General features: G+C 40.1%; 1 protein-coding gene across 2 annotated transcripts in view; it reads right to left on the bottom strand.

The window, feature by feature from the left end:
* SGCD (sarcoglycan delta) overlaps window positions 1-19,668 on the bottom strand; it is a 410,213-nt gene that overhangs the window by 153,767 nt on the left and 236,778 nt on the right. The gene's annotated exons all lie outside the window — the stretch shown is intronic.

Below are 19,668 nucleotides of genomic sequence, written 5' to 3'. Positions count from 1 at the left end.
AACAACAATAATCAAAGAACAGAACGGAAAAGCCATTCACAAACAAAAATAACCATAAGGTCACTCTAATTTCATTACTCTAAGGTGCTACAATTGTGCAATAGCATTTATTTATGTTCAGGGTATGTTCAGACAAAATTTGCCCTAGCATAAAGGATGGAGAAGGGCTAATTTAAACATGTTTTTCCTTATCTTTCTCAGAACGTTGATTTTATTTATTTGCTTATTTATTAACAACATCTCTATATTGCCCAATAACTAACATTCTCTGGATGGTGAACATTTTAAAAACTATTAAAAAATAAAAAAGCAAATACACATCAGCACCCTAAAAGATAGCGCAGGAAATACTACCAAAAAAAAGAGCACCAAAATATCTTATTTTTTTAAAAAATGCGTGGCTAAATATAAGGGTCTTCACACAGAGCCATAAGAACCATAATGTGGGTGTCAGGTGAGCCTCTCAGAGAAGAGAGTTCCACAACCAGGGCATCACCAGTGAAAATATCCTCCCTTGAGTATCCTCCCTGTTCCACCTCATACAGCAGGTGCACCTGGCGACTGCTTTATGCAGCTAAAAAGCTGTCAGTTGAGGACTTTCCTTAGCTTCAGACAGCTGTAATATGCAGCCAGGAATCACGAGGCTTTCAAACTCCCAGGGTGGAATCCAGCATAGCACTAAGTGAATATTCAATCAGTGCAAGGATTTCTGCTTACACAACTGAATTTTCTGAATGTCCCCCCTTCCCTCTGTGCACCCCTTAAATCTATGCGAGGAGTTCCCCCAACACTGTGGAACAGATCTGAGGAGGATGTAGAGCAGGTGCAGGGAAGGAGAGGGAGAAGAACCAATGCACAAGTGGAAATCTTTGTGCTGATGGGACACATTAGTTGAATGCCACCCACACTCTCCAAGCTTGCAGCCACTGAGAGCCTTTCACCATTTGTTACTCCCTCCTGTTTCTCCAAGGCCTTGGGGGAAGGGGTAACGGAAAAGGAGAAGTATGAGTTAAACCAACCTGTTTCAAGGGTTTTTTTGAATTCTTGGTCAATCAATCATCAATCAATCAATCAATCAATCAATCAATCAATCAGTACACTACTGAGGGATTTGACAGATGCAGATTTTAGCAAGTTCTGTGTTTCAAATCAACTTGGTGAAAGTTTCCATGCATTCTTTACCTGAGCACATGCTACATCACCACAAGAGTAATGGCAAACCCAGTAATGTAAAGTTAATGCATTGTATTAAGAAATTACACCAGATAACTGCAAGTGAAAATACATTCACAGAAAGCAATTTTTTTCTGCTCCCTCCTCTCCACTGTAGTTTCAGTTGCCCCCTAAATGTCATTTCTGTCGGAGAAGCCTCTGGAATGGGCAGTCTGATGGGGGGGAAAGGTTGGAAGCATCATATTTGAAGCATTATAATTTGGATACCATTTTTTTGACATACAGGCTGATGGGTGGGTGGGGGCTTTTAAACTGTTGTATGGATTTCCATTTTGCCAGGGATGGGAACAGGGATGAAACTCTGACCTCTTTACTATGGAACAGTCAAAACAATTATCATTGTTTTGACTGTTCCATAGTACAGATATTAAGCTAACCTCCTCTTCAACAAATGCAATGTATGACTTCTGTACACTGAACTCATAACCTACTCCTCCAGGGCAGAACCTTTATTGTACATTCATCGTAACTTGTTGCTGTAAGGAGGAAAACTTAGTGAAAAATGAGCTTCTGAAGGAGAATACCCTTAAAGTTAATGTTCCAAACGTTTATTTTTAATATGGTGTAAATTAAATTTTACATCTAGAATTTATGAAGTAAGAGGAACAAGGCCCTTAAGGGGCAATAAAAATGTGGGGACGAAGACAGGCACATTGCTCATTTCTTAAAGTTAAAAATTAGTTTTCCTGTTTCCAAGTTATATTATACTCTTCGTAGTTCATGAACGGTATGAAGTTCATGAACGGTATGAAGGTCTGAGCATTTAACTTTTAACAAAGATCAAGAGAAATGTTTACAAAATGTCACTTTTTCTTTTTTAGCGAAAGCTCTCTCTCTCTCTCTCTCTCTCTCTGTGTGTGTGTGTGTGTGTACACATGCATGTTACCAGGAAACTGTTCTGTGCTGGACCTGGCTGTAAGGGCCTTCACCCGATTTGGGCGTAGGTGCTACTGGTATGCTGGCTATCAGCTTCTCTGACTGAACTGGTGGAGGTGGTCTTGGATGTGGTGTTGGAGAAGCCCAGAATGTTCTGAGTGACTTTAACAGCCATGCTGCGACTGCCTCTAGTGTCCAGACTCGATATTTCATAGACTCCATGATGACCATGGGGTTGTCTCAATTTGTCATTGATTGAACACACAGGGCAGGGCATACCATTGACTTAATTTGGCTCAAAATAGAGGAATGAGTGGTCTAGAAATAGAGAGGATGGGGTCACTATCACCCTGTTGTTATGGCCAAACCAGTTCATGTTGAAGTTTGGACACTGCAGGGGTAGTGGACCAGTTCAGATGGTCCACTCAGAGACTAATGGAATACAGTAGATTCCTGAATGCCCTGTTTTCTCCCCAGTGGATAGAGCAAGCAACCCTGTTGAAGCCCTTGTCACACTATGGAATAATGAGGCACATTGGACTCTTGATACAGTTGCCTTCAAATACTGTCTCTGGCACTGTGGGGCACATTCTGCAGTTTGGTATAGAGACCTATGAGTGATGAAGCGGACTGGATGACAGCTAGAAAGCAAGTAGGAAAAGAACACATTATCCATCAAGGTGAACAAAGCTGATTCAGTACCATAAGCAGGACTGAATCCAGATTTAAATGGATCCAGATGATCCGTTTCATCCAATAATCCTTTTAATTGTTGTGCACAACCCTCTAGACTGCCTTCCCTAAAATGGAGAATTTGTAACCATGTGGTAGTTGTCACAAACCAATGGGTCCATAGTAGGCTTTTTCAAAAATTGCTTCCTCTTTCAAGATGACCAGGACCACTCCTTCCTGCAAGGTTGTATTGAACACACTATGAACCATACCCAGTCATTTTTCTTCAGAAAGCTTTGATCAGCCATGAGTGACAAGGAAACACATTGTTTCCTGCACAATTGCAAACACCTTGTCCACACCATCAAGCCAGATAAATTGAAATTGATCCCATGGTGTTGCAGCAGATGTTGTGCTGGACACCTCATTGGAGAATGCGGTGAATGTGGATGTGGCAGCAAAATTGCTAAGAGGCACGTGAATCTGTCTTTTTGGTACCTCACAAACAACTCACAGTGGGTTCCAAAGGGTCTAAACTAAAACAACACTGCCTGGAGTAGACGCCAGCAGACCCCGAGCAATAAGAAGAAGCAGTAGAGGCAAAGAAGAAGGTCTTCTTTATTGGCCTCACTGCATGACAGTGTTGTTGTTGTTGTTAATGAAGTAGCAGAAAATTATGGTTTAGTGCTAATATGTCTATGCCAGGCATAGGCAAACTCAGCCCTTCAGATGTTTTGGGACTACAACTCCCATCATCCCTAGCTAACAGGCCCAGTGACAGGGATGATGGGATCTGCAGTCTCAAAACATCCGGTGGGCCAAGTTTGCCTATGCCTGGTCTATGCAATATATAGACAATGCACCATATCCACCAGCTTTATAGATTGACACATGCTAGGTTAATATGCAAACTAAATACGCAAAATATTTATGGTCCTCCAGCTCATGATGTATTTCTAATGTGGTCTATTTTCTCATCCAAGTACTAACACATCACTTGCAATGTATACTTCACCCTTAGCTATGCTATTCCAGTACTCCAACCTCACTAACAGGTGCACTACATTATGATCGTAAGTCCTTCGACATTATGTAAGCTCCCATGCATTACTTAAATTAAGAAGGCACTGACATATTTATATTGCAATTAAAATGTTAAACCTTCCCTTAGGCACTATCCTTCCTAGTTATTTTATCTAGAGGTTTATTAATCTTATGCCATGAAATTGCACAATAAAGACAGCATTTAGTTCTCTATCTAAAGTTTAAGTTTGTGTTGTAGTGGATCTTACTTTCTTTAAAGTACAATTCAACCATAATCTTTTTGAGGTGTTATAACACTGCCTTTGGGGGTTTAGAAATAAGATGGAAGGGGATTGAAGTATTTTAGTCTATTGTGGAGCCCAATCGTATGTGCATTTATTCAAATATTTTACTTTTTCCAGAGGATTTAGGATACAATCATATACTCATTTAGCTGAGAATAATTCCTAATGAACTCAATACCACTTACTTCTAGACGCTTACTTCTACACTTGTGAAAAAGTGAGCAATCATATGCTTGGTCACTTTTTCACAAGTGTGCACATTGTTTTACCCCTCATCAGATTAAACCCTTTTCTGTTTTAGTGAAATATCCAAATTAGGATTTTACTTTTAAATGTATTGTTATCCAACAATAGCTATTGCTTAAAACAACTGTCACCCATTTGCAAATGCCCCCTTTTGGGGTATGGTGGTGGAAAGAGTTCTGGTTGAGCAGTTGAACGGGTCCCTGGAAGATGAAAATTATCTATATTTTTTTCAATCCAGGTTCAGGTGCAATTCTGGGACTAATTTAGCCTTGGTTGCCCTGATGGATAGCCTATATTGAGAGGGAGGGTGAGTGCTTCTCATTCTTGATCTCCCAGTGGTGGGATGGGGCACATCTATGCATGCTCCACTGATGTGCATGGGGGCCAGAGACAGAACCCCCACATGAAATGGTCACCGCCTTTATTACAAAGGCCCTTTGAGGATGCAATTCTCTTAGGATCAAACAAAAATCAATTACATGAACTCTTTGCCAACATTCCAAGCAAGAACCAGTGCCAGTGGAGGAATGAGCCATTTGCTCTGAACACTAGCATTCAACAGTGTCCCAAAATGTTATTATAATCCTAGATAAACCATACTTATCCAAATGCTTTACTATCCAAAATTATTGTTTTGGAACTTCCTATGGTAGGCCATGATACAAATCAATGATAGTCTTCCATATTCTGTAATGTTAGCACAAATTCTGCTTATTTCAATGGAACCTAAGCAGACAAATATATCTACTCTTCACAATTTACTTTGCATGGCTTCTTGGAAAACCTTTTTGCAGTCTCACAGAGTGAATGTTAGTAAATCAAACCATAGATGAAAATCTCAGTGGGCTGACACTATGGAGAGCTTATTGCATTATATATATATAGCCCAGTAGAGAACTCTCTTTGGTTGTTCCTGAGATATAATCCTTCTAATCACAACTAGCCATAGAGATGTGTGGCATCTGTAGGTCCCAGCTGAATGCTACAGAACGGGGCATCTTATTTCTCAAATGGAACTTCTTATTCTGCACCCCATTTATCTCTTTAGCAGAAGGAAGACAACTACAAAAACCCTGGTAAGGAAGACCTGTACCTGCATTCACATTTACAGTAGTTTATACATTTTAGTCTCATCCCTTACTTTGAAAATAACTGCAGATAATGTCAGAAACTTATAAGCAGCAAGGAAATACCTAGCAGCATAATCCTACGTATGTATCCATAGGGAATTCAATGGGACTTACTCCCAAGTGAGCAGTTACAGCATAAATGACTTTGAGTAAAGTATTTGTCTACTATCCTTAGCAGAGATTTGGTGTTTTAGGAAAGGGCCCATACACATCTCTGCAGTCTCATATTTACATATGGGTAGAGCAGGCTATAGCCCAGGGTCTCATACTCTTGGGGAGGGGGTGGTACCTCGGTCTCCTGCCTTTAAAAAGCAAATAAACCCCAAATACCAGGCAGATTTTACTATCTAGAAAAACTCAAACACTTAAAGCCAATCCTGTCATATGACTTTGTACAGCAGGCAGAAACAGCCCTACACAATCCTTCAGATACAGAACATTCGTGCTTAGAAACAGAAGAAAGGCAAGTAGACTACACTGAGCAGTCTGAAAGACAACCAGTTTATTTACAGAATTCAGCCCTTCAAGAAGAACTGTTGCCAGCAACTACCACCAAAAGCACAGAAACCTCTGGAGAAAGTGACAAAGAAGCAACTGAACCTACAGCCAAAGATTTAACATAAGGCACTGAAGGAACATGCCATGAGATGGCATGTTCACCAAAAGCAGTTCAAATTCATTACCGTCTCAAAGAATTGGAAAAACAAAGCAAATGACCTCACAGTGAGAACCCTCGTATTGCAGAAACAAAAATACAACTACTCATGCTACTAGGGATTTCAGAGACAACGGCGACATAGGTTTATGTACCGTATTGAACAATGAGGAAATATTCTGGATTGAGAAAGGTGATTTGGAATGTCAGCACTGGAATGGACCTTTGACCACTTTGAAGCGAACATACAAAAACCAAGCCCAGTTCTGCTCAAACAATTTATTCAATTCCACCAAAGTAAATGGAAAAATCTACCTTTGACAATGGCTAGTATATTCTCCCTCAAAAGGAAAAGTCTACTGTTTCATGTGCAAACTTTTATCTAACCAAACTACCTCAATTACAGCTTTAGCTTCTACTTATACTTGATGACTGGCATCACGCTTATCATGTTCAAACTCATAGAGACTCTAAAATTCATATGAACTCTTTGCTAACATACTTAACCAGAAAGCATGGTCTAACGGTTGCACCAAAACTCAATGAGCAAATCAAAGCAGAGCAGGATAACTGGGGCACGTACTTTAGCAAGTTATTGTAGTGATTTTCCTTTTGGTAGAATGTGGCTTGGCATTTAGAGGAAACAATGAAACATTTGGTTCACCAAACAATGGTAACTTTCTTGGACTGCTTTAATTAATTGCCAAATTTGATCCCTTCCTGTGTGCTTCTGACTTGGTCTTTCTTACTTTTAGTCAAGTCTGCAGCTACAGCCATAGTCAACTTCTCACAATAATAAAAATCTCATTTAGAGGCCTTCAAGGTGTAGGTCTGTTGGTTGTTTATAAACAGAAAATCTGCAGAAAATATCCAGTAAAAAGTCCCTGTGGTACATTGACTGTGTTGTCACATAACACCAAATCACAGTTTAACATTACAAAGATGAGCAGCTTTTGCCTCCATTTTTGATGATCCAGTGTGCCATTGCATATGAGCCTTAAACTGCTGTTTAATCTGACGTATGTTCTGCTGGAATAAAAACACAGCTTCATAACTCAAGCTTTACTACAGTGAATAGCTTGTTTGGATTCAGATATCACAATAAACTGGTATAGTACTGTGTGCAAATGAGGAAACTGCATCATCGTGTTTGCTCCACTAGCCCATATATCACTGTTTCTATTTCTGGGAAGAGCTGAAGCTCCCTAGTTCAATACTTGACATTTCCAAGTAAGGCTGGAAAGAAAGACCTGAACCTTGGAGAACAACTGCCAGTCAGATTATTAGACCATACTTTGTTAAATGGATCAATGGCATAACTCTGAATATGGCAGCTTCCTATGGCCTAATATTAGCCACTTCCCACAATCTGCAAAATGAGCAGCTCATCTGTCCTGTGGAGCCCTTTGATGAGTGCCATTGCTAATGCAGTCATGGTGTTGCTGTTCTAATGAGTCAGACTGTGGTTCTTTACCAAGGTTATGTTCCATTGCAGGTGTCGATTTTGAACACCACTGCCATAGCTTCAGAGTACTTTTAAAGGATGGTGTTCCTTCGGGCAGCTGAAGAGTGCAAACATGGTGTGTAGTTGACCTGCAGGCTTGGAAAAATCATTTTGCTGCCTGAACAACACCACTCAACAACTTTATCCTGCTCATTCCAGAATTGTTTGAAAACAATGGGCAGCAAAACCCGTAAATTATTTCACCTTCTGTCTTACGGAACTGCTGCTATTTTGCTGACATTCGCAAAGTTGGTGAGCTCTGATGACAAGTACCGCTGAATGCACTGCTGGCAGAGTTTTAGTACTGTTAAAATTGTTATAGTAGTCAAAACATGGAGAATAGTAGAAAATAAACATTCTGCTTTTTGTGAAAACACAATGAGGCTGATTTGGCTTTATTGCTGTTTTCAAATGAGCATACAACATAAACACACAGTCACTGGAACTGAATCAATATTCATGCAACAGGGATATAAATGTTATTCTATCAAATTGTTTATATGCACATTTTAAAAAGTTTTTAACAATGAGTAGGAACATTAGCATTAAATCCCTTACACCTTAGCCCAGTTGCAAGTATTCTTGCCTTATAGCACCTTGACCTTTTCTTCCCCTGCTTCTCCTTCTAGAGGCTTAATGCCACAACAATACAGAGTAGGAGGCAGGGAGAGAAAATGGAAGGACAAGCTGGGAGGGGGAAAAAAGATTCAGAGAATTTGGACCACTTCCTATTTTTGAAACAACTCTACCTGTCAGAATGATTCCCTCCCCCTTAACTCTAGTATACCATGATGGAAGAGCTCTACATTTTGTTTGAGTTTCTGAATCTCTGAATCTGAACTCTTTGCAGTCTGGCTGTAGACTCACAACAAATTGTAGACAACTTGGTGCTATGAGCAGCCCTCACTTTTCTTAAACAATGCAACTAGTTTTGTTTTTAAGAAAGTATTTTATATTCATAGGAGACTTCTTTTAAGATTGCACAGCATTTAACTTAAGCATTATGCCATTTCTCTTTGACACATATTTTTGCTGTAAGCCTCCAATGACAGTGAGCAGATGTTTTCAATGTCCATTTGCATTTCACTCTGAAATTAAAAAGACATGAATCAACAGCTAGAATGGCTTTGAGATCTTTAGTAACTAGAAAATGGCTCCTCAAGGGAAAACTATAATTCAGCTACATTAGAGTGTACCACCATTTCTTCCCTTTAATCAAGCAATTTATTTTACGTAAATCAATGTCTCTCTTAACCACTGGCCTGTGGACCAGGGCATGCCTTCAAATGGCTTTCTGGCTGTGCATCAGCGGAGCTGCTCAGTGGAAGATTGTTGTAACATTTTGCAAGTTTAGAGTCAAGCCCAGCAGCTGCCTTGATCATGATGGAGAAGTGAGGCTGAATATGTGCAAAACACAGCTCATCTTGTCTTGCTATTGGTTTTGATTCACTTTCCATTCTAAATGAATGAACAGGAAACCCTGCTGCAAAGACTGGAGAAAGAATAGCTCAAAGAACTTACTTAAGCAAGCAGATATTTTTTTGCAAGGATATTCTTTTCTGGTTATAAATATGCTGGGGGAAACAGGGGATGGAAGAGGTCCCTTGTACCAAACTGGAGGACTAAAGTCAGACACAGACCACATCACACCTTTGCCTTCTTGTCATTTGGAGGGAAGAACTTGAAATTCTCAGATAAAATGTCTTAGACCAGTGGTGGCCAAACTCGGCCCTCCAGATGTTTTGAAACTATAGTTCCCATCATCCCTGACCACTGGCCCTGTTAGCTAGGGATGATGGGAGTTGTATTCCCAAAACATCTGGAGGGCAGAGTGTGGCCACCACTGCCTTAGACCAAATAAACGTGAACATCTATAACTGATTAGAAACCTTAATAATGCTTCTTAATTTCACTGTTTATAATATAATACGGCTTAACACTCTTGGGACACACAGTCCATACCAGCAGAAAACAGAACGGATGTTAGCATGTCATTTATATACCACCCTTTTCACCATCTCATCTTTGGGGAAAACACTGATAGTGTTACAGTGCCACCAAGGAAAGCAGAAACCTGTCCCAGGTCCCTCCCTGGTTGGAAAAGGTGCTCTGCTGAGGAGCTGGCCAGTGCTACCCTCTCTCCCAGGCTGGAAACTCATTGGAGACAAGGGAAGGTGGCAGCAACAGTTTGGCCACCTGCAAGTGTTTTGTCATGATCACTTGGAAGTGTGTACAAAATATGAAGCTGGTCATAGTTGGCTTATCAGCCTCAGCTGGAGTGCTCTGTGCCATGGACAACACTTGACCCTTTAAAGATAAGGCTCCATCTAAAGGCAAACTAAAGCCAGCTTATTAAAAATACAACTCTTGCAGAGCTGCATGAAAATGTTGGAAGAGTCTGAAAGATCACTGTACTTGCACTATTATTGTTGTAACTTTTAGACTTAGCCCTACAGATGCCTTACAGGAGGAAAAAACAATGTAGCCCCAAGGCAACTTACAAAAAATCAGAAGATACAAGAGAACATAAAGCACAAACCATAGCCACAGTATAAAGAAATGTAAGAATACACACACACAGAGAGAGAGAGAGAGAGAGAGAGGGAGAGAGAGAGAGAGAGAGCATAAACCCCTAAAAGCCATCTGTCACGGATGTTTTAGTTAAGATTCCTGCATTGGAGTGTGTTGGACTAGAGGGTCCCTTCCAACTCCATGAGACCCGATCGTCATATGGGAACTGCACGCACAATCCAGAGCAGGCTGAACATGGTGATGTAGAAAGTCACCCATGTTGCTAATCCTTCTTCCTCTGTTGCTTCATCCTGACCCTCATTCACACTCTTTCTCCCTCTTCTTACTCCCAATACCCCTTTTGAAATTCAGCCTACTGGTTATGGGTTGGTTTGTTTTGGGGGGACAACTGGTTGCTTTTGTTGCATTTTTATAGATTGCTTTTGTTGTGTTTTTATGGCTTGGATTACAGGTATTGTGTTATGCTTATTGTGAGCCACCCTGCGACAATTTTGGTGAAGGGAGGTATATAAACCCCAGAAAGATACCAATAAATACATTCAACTTCCCATCTAAAGACCTCACTTTTGAATCCCACTCTTTCCTCTTCCATGTCCCATCCATGTGTCCCCGTGTGTGCATGTTCTTTCACACTCTCCCCTCGATGCATGCACTGTAGGGAGCAAAATGATCTTTTTTAGTTGTTTGAGTTGCAAATGATTGAGAATTCTGTATAGGCTGATCCCGGCAACCCATTAATATTTCACAGCCAGGCAGAGGATGACTGGCAGTAATTATTCCACAGAGCAGTTTTTCAGTCTGTCATGCATCTGGCCATCCATTATTTGTTCATGGCTTTGACGGTCTGATAGTTCCAATTATTTTTATCAAGTTTTGGGTGTTTCAGCACTTTTGAAACTGCCCCCTTCCTTCTCCTGACCAAAAAATGTAGATAACTAATTGGAAAATGTGATGCGTGTGTCTCCCCCAGTTAAGAAATCAGAACTTTTGTGTATATTGGGGAGTGGATCTGGCCCTGTAGTCTGTTTTATTGGCCGATTGAATTAGAAAGCCCTCTTTTCTGAACGAGGCACTGACCTTCGTGCACTTTCAAACTAGTTTAAGTTTGCTTTGCCCCACCAATTTTCCATTCAGACTGGTTTGATATTAGAAATGAATGTCCATTCATCAGAGGTGAGACCAGCACACATATGAGAAAATAAATGGTTTTTACGAGTGCTCGCTAAAGGTATGATTCATCAGTTGGACACAAATGTTTGAAAAGGACGGCGATGATGATGCACTGCTCCATATTCCATTTGACCTCTGTGCAATTGAAATGCAAAGGTAACAATGCAACTCTTTCACTTATATTTTATATTGTCATGGTTGTTGTTTTTTATTCTCTAAATAAAATACCACTATCCCAGGGAAGCTGAACTTTTACAAGAGCAAGGTCGAAGAAAACAGATGGAGATGGAAGACAAAGAAACAGTTTCATGAATCAATTTACTAGCAAAAGCTATCCATTCTCTGGTACATGAGCAGCTCAAGATACAAAACATTCACTGATGAAAGTCTCGCTAATATGAGCAGCCTTAATTAATCTACCAGGGGTTTCAAAATCAGGTTTTGACTCCGTTGGATAGATCTGATAAGAATAAGATGGTACTGTTGTTCATGCATTTTTAAACAAAACTTTAAAAGAGCTATATCCAATTATTAATATATATTCAGTATATTTATATTTGTTATATCTTATTATAATATATTACATTGCAATATTTTACACTAAGTTCATTGTTTTCATTTTGCAAATTGAGGGGATATCCTGACCAAGATATCCCAAAAGAATTCATCTGTAAATAAATTCTCCTATATACGGTATATATGTAATACTCCTTCATTTTTTTATGTATTTAATACATTTCCATCCCACCTCTCTCTCAAAAATACATAAAAAAAAAAAACCTGGCAACTTACAGAAACAAATTAACTTATGTAAATCTATGTCTTCTTTATTGGTGATATCGAAATGGCCACCCTAACGGTGAAACAAAACATCACCAAGGGTCCAAAGTTTTGTAATTCTGTACGTTTCCCCAAAGAACTTAGTGTGCACTGGATAAAGATTTTATTTTACACTCTTCACCACCATCAAAAATAATTACCACCCACTGGGAAAGTTCAGTTGATTTACATGTTGTGTCTTCATTTGGAGTCTTTGGGATCCTTTGTTAACGGGCAAGCTTGCCCACCACAGGAACATTGCATGTCTAGGCCCACATCCCCACCTTTGATGAATAAAACACTTGGACACCAGTATTTTAGGTTAATGGGCTAATAAAGGCCACAACTTTATTGGTTACAGAATGTGAGTGGTATTGGCTTAGGCATTGGACCCGAACCGACTATATCTGACTCCTGCCCATTATGCAGGGAGTCTCACAAGGGTTAATCACCAGTAGGGGGAGCCCTGCTGATGTACATCAACTCAGAGCTCCCCTCAGGGTCACCGGAGAGGTCGTGCCATGGTCCTACCCTCTACCTAGGCTTTGGACAGGAACCATGACCCCCAGACTCCTTTAACGGAATACCCTTAAAAGGGGGAGGGGCAGGTGATGGCCACAACCTCCCCTTTCATCAAACAAGCTTTACCAATGCCTAAACACCAAACCTTACAAAGTTGTGGTGATTTGTTACGAGGTAGGAGAAAACCAAATGGCTGGTGCCAATCTGCCAAGTGGAAAAATTCCTACCAGGCCCCTTCAGCAGGTGACCAACCAAGGTCCATAGCAAGGTCAAAGTGTCAAATGCAAAAAAATAGGGTGGGAGATCCAATGAGTCAAGGAGTAGCAGGAAGAGATCCCAGCCGCGCTGCCGCTTAAATGCGGCTAGCCATGCCCCCCAACCAGCCGGATTGGCTGGCTGTGGGCATGACGCGGGCCCGGACCCTCCAATGACGCAAGGACTCTCCCCGCCCCTGCTAAGCATGGGAGAATGGGTGGCCTGACCGCAAAACCTGAAACATTTTATATAATACAATTCCCATTTTGGTGGTATGTCTAACGTACATCCCAGACCAAAGTATCTCCATATGATTATAGGTGAAAGCCAACTACGTTTTACTCAGAATAGACTGGTTGAAACTAATCTGAGATGGAATCTGAATGCAGGTCCCAGTACTCTTGCCATGGTACACTGGCCTTCCACTGGCTCAGTTAATATCTTCGCAATTGCTCCCCACTATAACAACACTGCTGAGTAACACCAATCACTGCCAGACTTCTGCTAGGGTGAGACTGTTCACCACTGTCTTTGTAGAAAGGTTCTTCTGCACCCACATGCCAACTCTTTGAAAGAAAAATAGTTATGCTAACAGGGTACATTCCTGACCTTCTACTCTTCACTTGACCCGCAAATGTAATTGAGATTTTGTTCTTCAGTAGGTGAAAGCTGCTTTCAACTGCATTGTAAAATATGCATTACTTATTATGGCTCCCACTGTTCTCCTATATACTATGGTTAATAAAACAACCCCATGCTTTTATTAGAAAAAAATGTTCAAATGATGGCCATAGGCTCAGTCACAGATGCACATTTAAGAACACTGATTTCCATGAAGAAAACACAGTTTCTGATACAATCTTTCTGAGGTACCAAGGAGAAGCTATGCAGAATAAAATACTCCAAGAGTTTTCAAGAGTTTCAGGGCATCTTAGTTCAATTATAAGTTAATTTCTCAAAGTCAAAATATAACATTGGCTAGTATTTTCATATTACTACAGTACGCCTACTATCCTCTCTGTACAAGACAAACAATTAAACCAAATGTGGGATACCAGGAATTGGAAGAATGACAGAAGCTAGAGGGAGCAGGTTCCATGTTATAAATGACTGAGTCAATGACTAAAGAAACTGGAGAGTATCCAGCTAAAATGGCAGCCACCAAGAAGAATATGAGAGTATGGGAAGAAGACAGGGGCTGAAGGCTACAGAGATACTAGTGCCCACCATAACTTTCTTATCTGGACTTTTGTTGGAAGACAATGTAAGCTTCAAATGAACATGACAGTACTCTACTGTTAATTTTAATTTGGAACACTTTAAAAGTGTGTCTTCTAAAGGAGACCTAATGCTGGAAACAACTGCTATGGCTTTAAGACATTCACAAGCACATAATGCAAAATCAAACTGGAATAATACAACATTTTTATTTTTCCTATTATGTACTGCATGCACAATCAATTGTCCTTTATGCTTTTTACACCTATACAGTTAATTTCAGATTGTCTCATTATTTCCAAATAAACTTGCATAGCTCTCATCTTCCAATATGAAACAAATTCTTTTTGTATATACCCTTCTTGAGCAAAATCTTATTAAAACATGAGTGGCAATATATTCAAACTTGATGTACTTGGCGCAAGATATGAATACTTTATTGTACATAGATAATTAAAGGTAATGTGGGTTTTGCTATATCTATAGCAGAAATGAAGTCAACCAGGAAACATTAAAATTAATTAGCATTGATGGAGGAGAGATTTCATATAATACAGTACTAGCAACTGTAAGTATGCAGAAAATCATGAACAAAAAATTAATATAAAATCTAGAGCTGTAACCTGATTAAAGAACTTGGGATTCGATCAATCATATGCAGTGCAGTTGATTAAACAATTCACTAATTAAATGTGCATTAATTAGCTGTAAAGAAAAAAAGCATATATTATTTGTTTTGAAGTGGCATATGTATGTGTTGCAACAGGAATCATAATAGAAGAGGCATTTCGAGGAAACAATGTCTCTATTTTCTTGATACACTCAACAACCGATGTCTGTGTTAGGCTGGAAGGATAAACCAGCTTCATAAACTATAGCTGAAACTGGCTTATTTCCCCAATCCATTATTAAGATTAACCACAGTTTTTCTGGGTTTGGATGGCAGAACATACTTTGGCTAATCAAAAATAGAAACGAAAGCTTCTGCACAGCCAGGCCAAAGAAACAGGCGGAATATGAGAGCGGGGCTGGGGCTGGAGGACAGAATTGTTCTCAATGCTCAGCTATAGCTTAGTGATATACTTGAACCAATATATTGTTGTCATGGAGTAGGGTTACTATATGTCCGGAAATTCCCGGACATGTCCTCTTTGGGGGGTCCTACATGCACATCCGGGGGGGGGGGGGTTACAATTTAAAGCAAATGTCGTAGATTTGGAGTTTTAAAAAGTTGTGTGCACACGCAGGCGGCTCTGGTTCAGGCATAGGCGACTCAGTTCAGGCTCAGTGGTGACAGAGGGCTATTGGGCGATTGCCCTAAAAAAGCTTTAAAAACTTTTTGTGTCCAGATTTTACCTCTTGAAATATGGCAACCCTATCATGGAGCAAATCTCAAACCGAAGAGCTAGCCTAAGCATGTGTGCTGAAAGAAAGTTTGTGGTATACATATCTTATGTTCTTTATGCATGTCAGTAAAAATTAGTCTCATTTGTTTAATTTGAGTTTCTATGCTTATGGCCTTGGGGACAAATTTCAGTGCATATTAGTACGCGGTCAAGTTCTATTTACATTTGATGTCCTTATACTGTATATATTTTAAAACAAGCTGCCATTGTCCCCAGTTTCTCAGGCATCACTTGACAAAAGTAGAGGGTCAGTACAAATGTGCACATTGTGGCCCTTTCTTGATTCTTAAAATTCTCTCAAATATTTCTTTGTTTAAGTCTTTAGAAAAGACTTACTGCATATCTTAAATCTAAGGCAATTTGCAAAATGGTCTTTTCTGAGGTCAATAGGGCTGATGAGTCAGGAGGTGCAAGAAGGGCATGGCTCTTGAAATTCATGCTCAGCGAAAATCATCCTTTTCCAGGGTGCAGAGATCACAAAGGTCACAGAAACCACAACAGACAAACTGATGTCTAAAAATGAAGAAACTATGTTACCAAATGCTAGGGAAATTTCCAGAGTGGCAAGCTTGCTAGTACAGTGGTACCTTGGGTTAAGTACTTAATTCGTTCCGGAGCTCCGTACTTAACCTGAAACTGTTCTTAACCTGAAGCACCACTTTAGCTTATGGGGCCTCCTGCTGCTGCCGCGCCGCTGGAGCACGATTTCTGTTCTCATCCTGAAGCAGAGTTCTTAACCTGAAGCACTATTTCTGGGTTAGCGGAGTGTGTAACCAGAAGCATATGTAACCTGAAGCGTATGTAACCCGAGGTACCACTGTATGTTAAAGTAAGGAGGGGAAACACCCCTGAAAGACTAACACATTCATTATGGCATAAGCTTTTGTGGAGCAGAGTCCATTTTATCAGATACATGGAATGTTATTTCAAGTTGGAATATTATACACACAGAAGCAGTTGGCAAGGCAAGGCAACACCTGCTCCTAATATAATAACATACACATGTGTGTAGAGGGGGAGATAAAGCTAGCAGTGAGGTCAGAGTGGAATGAAACGCAAAGAAATACAGACTGTGATAATTGTGCTGAAATTTAAATAAAATGAAGAAACAACGCAGCACACACAAACTGCTGCCTTAATTCACATCCCTGAAGACGATTCCCCAATGCCTCATCTAACATTTACAGAAATCCATGGAAGTCTCCATGTTTACTGAACAAGGGTCATTTCCATGCAAGACGTAATATGTGGAAAATAATGACAATGAAATATTGACAGTGAGCACTCTCAGCTTAGAGGAATACTCCATTCATCAACAACATGCTAACTAATCAGAAGTAAAAGAAGAACAAGCATAGTAGGACTACTCTCAGGGAGCCAGGTGTCTGCAAAAACTGACAGGAATGCACATTATGCCATGTCAAAATGACTGGGAACGAAGTATGTTCAGAATACCCGATGGGCACCTGGATTACCAAGAGCACTGTCATGCAAAGAATAAACGCGACTTTTTTTAAAAAAGGTAGAAAAGAAAGAAAGAAAGAAAGAAAGAAAGAAAGAAAGAAAGCCAGTGACAAAGTATCTACATCACTTAGTTTCTACAGCAGCTCTCTGCTGTATTTAGGAGAAACTCATGTCTTGCCATTCATGGCCTCCTCACTTTACCCAACATCATGCTTAACAGAAAGTAAATCTGACAGAACTCAGTGCCTCACAAGCCTCTTCTTCTGTTGCAGCTCCCTCAACCTCTGGGTCTAGAATCCCCCATCCCTCAGGACTGAGGTGAGATGACGTGGGGAGGAGGGGGCAAGAAGGTCCTTTTGTGACAAGAGACTTCTACTTGCACAATTCTGGATCCAACCCATTTGCTTTTTTTCTGTTGAAGCTGCTTCTATGACATTATTTTGAATCCTAGCTTAACATCATCCAAAGTATGTCCTAAAACTGTGATCTAAATGCGAGTCACACAATCACTCCCCCCAAAAAAACACTAGTACCAGTTGAGAAATGGTCTTATTTCAACCCCTAGACCACTAGCCTACTTGCTCCTCAGTTCTTATCAGGTCAGCTGGTGCTATACGCATAATATTAAAGTCCTCTTAAAGGACTACACTCCTTTGAACAGCTCAAGAGCATAAAAGTCACCCACACTTCCATTTTTCTCAATTCAGATATTTGGCGTTTGGCTAACCTTTAAGCAAAGTGTCCTTTAAATTCATATCACTTTAGCTATAAAATACTTAATGATCAACATTTTAAAGCAGAAAGGAATATAACCAAGTTAGACATCTTGTAATAGGCCTTTTGACTAGAGCCATTAAGAACACTTTGGTTCAATTCAGACATAATTTATCATTCTGAGTGGAATTCACCTGAAAAGCAAGCAGATGCTTCTGCTCCTCTCCGCCTCTCCTTCTTTAAGCATAAAAAAATCCATTCAAATTTGCAGACATCTAAAATAGCCTGAGGTTATGAATGACAGAAACTTTCCAGTTAATCATGTATCATTGTCTTAAAGGATCCAAACTCTCCAAGCTGTCATTTCCCAAAAATAAATATAAGCTAGATGGCAACATGGGCAATTTATATGTTGATTTCCAAGAAGAAATGAAAAACAACAATAATGACACCTCTAATTTCCACCTCCACTGCAGCTATTTCAAAATACTTGCTGATGGAAATGTGTGCACAAAATGCATTAATAAAAATTATATGATAGTGAACTCTTAACAAGCTGGGGAACGGCCATAACTCACTGGCACAACACATGCAAAAAGTCCCAGGTTCACTCTGTGACAAAGCTTTCCAAACTGTGTGTTGCGACACATTAGTGTGTCTGCTGTGGTGTGCAGGTGTGTCACGCGAACATTCTTATAAGGGGTTAGTTTAACCTCTGGCTTGCCAGCAAAACTGAAGTACTGTGTCACAAAATGATGTGTGTCTAAAAAGTGTGCCGCCAACATGAAAAGTTTGGAAAGCTCTGCTCTATGGCACCTCCTGCCTGAAAACATGGAGAGTCACCATTCATCAATGGTATAAGACAGCATCATAATGGTTTGTGACAGTCTTAGTACAAAGGTATTCCTCTGCAAATCCAATCACAGATTGCTACACTTTAAGGCTAAAAGGAACTAAAGAGAACAACAGTCCAACTGTTCTTTTACGCTGAAATACCAAGCCCAAATCATGGACATGTGCACCAGGACCAGATCACGTTAGATTTAGGACATTATGCTAATATTCTATAATCCTCAGAATGTAATTCTCATATAGGAAAGTTCCCGCACCTCGCTCTCATCTACTCAACCTGGAATCCTGAGCGGGACAGACACTTCGGGATGATCAGACTATCAGCATTATTTATTTTCTTAAAGTTGGGGAAATGATTATGCTGTTCCAAGACCGTTCTGCCCTATAGGAAACTTTAAAGAAGCTTGGTTCACATGCTGTATATGGGAATTTCCATTAAAAAAATGTGCCATTCCGGGGTCTGCAATTTAGAGGGCGAGCTATTGTACAACTTAATTAGCATAATGAATAAACCAGGGCCAGGGCATTTTCCAGGTTTAAGGTACAGTACTCAGTATCAAGTGGGCCTTAGAAAGCACTGCTAATAACAAGGCCAATGGAAGTGATGATATTCAAGCTGAACTATTTAAAATTTTAAAAGATGATGCTGTTAAGGTGCTACACTCAATATGCTAGCAAATTTGGAAAACTCAGCAGTGGCCAGAGGATTGGAGAAGATCAGTCTACATCCCAATCCCAAAGAAGGGCAGTGCCAAAGAATGCTCCAACTACCGCACAATTGCACTCATTTCACACACTAGAAAGGTTATGCTTAAAATTCTACAAGGCAGGCTTAAGCAGTATGTGGACTGAGAACTCCCAGAAGTGCAAGCTGGGTTTAGAAGAGGCAGAGGAACCAGAGACCAAATTGCAAACATGCGCTGGATTATGGAGAAAGCTAGAGAGTTCCAGAAAGACATCTACTTCTGCTTCACTGACTATGTCGACCACAGCAAACTATGGCAAGTTCTTAAAGAAATGGGAGTGCCTGATCACCTCATCTGTCTCCTGAGAAATCACATGTGGGACAAGA

Source organism: Podarcis vaucheri (genome assembly GCF_965113315.1).
Source record: "Podarcis vaucheri genome assembly, chromosome: 2".
Taxonomy (NCBI): Eukaryota; Metazoa; Chordata; class Lepidosauria; order Squamata; family Lacertidae; genus Podarcis; species Podarcis vaucheri.
Note: the sequence above shows the minus strand (reverse complement) of the source record. Positions and strands in the feature narration are given on the sequence as shown.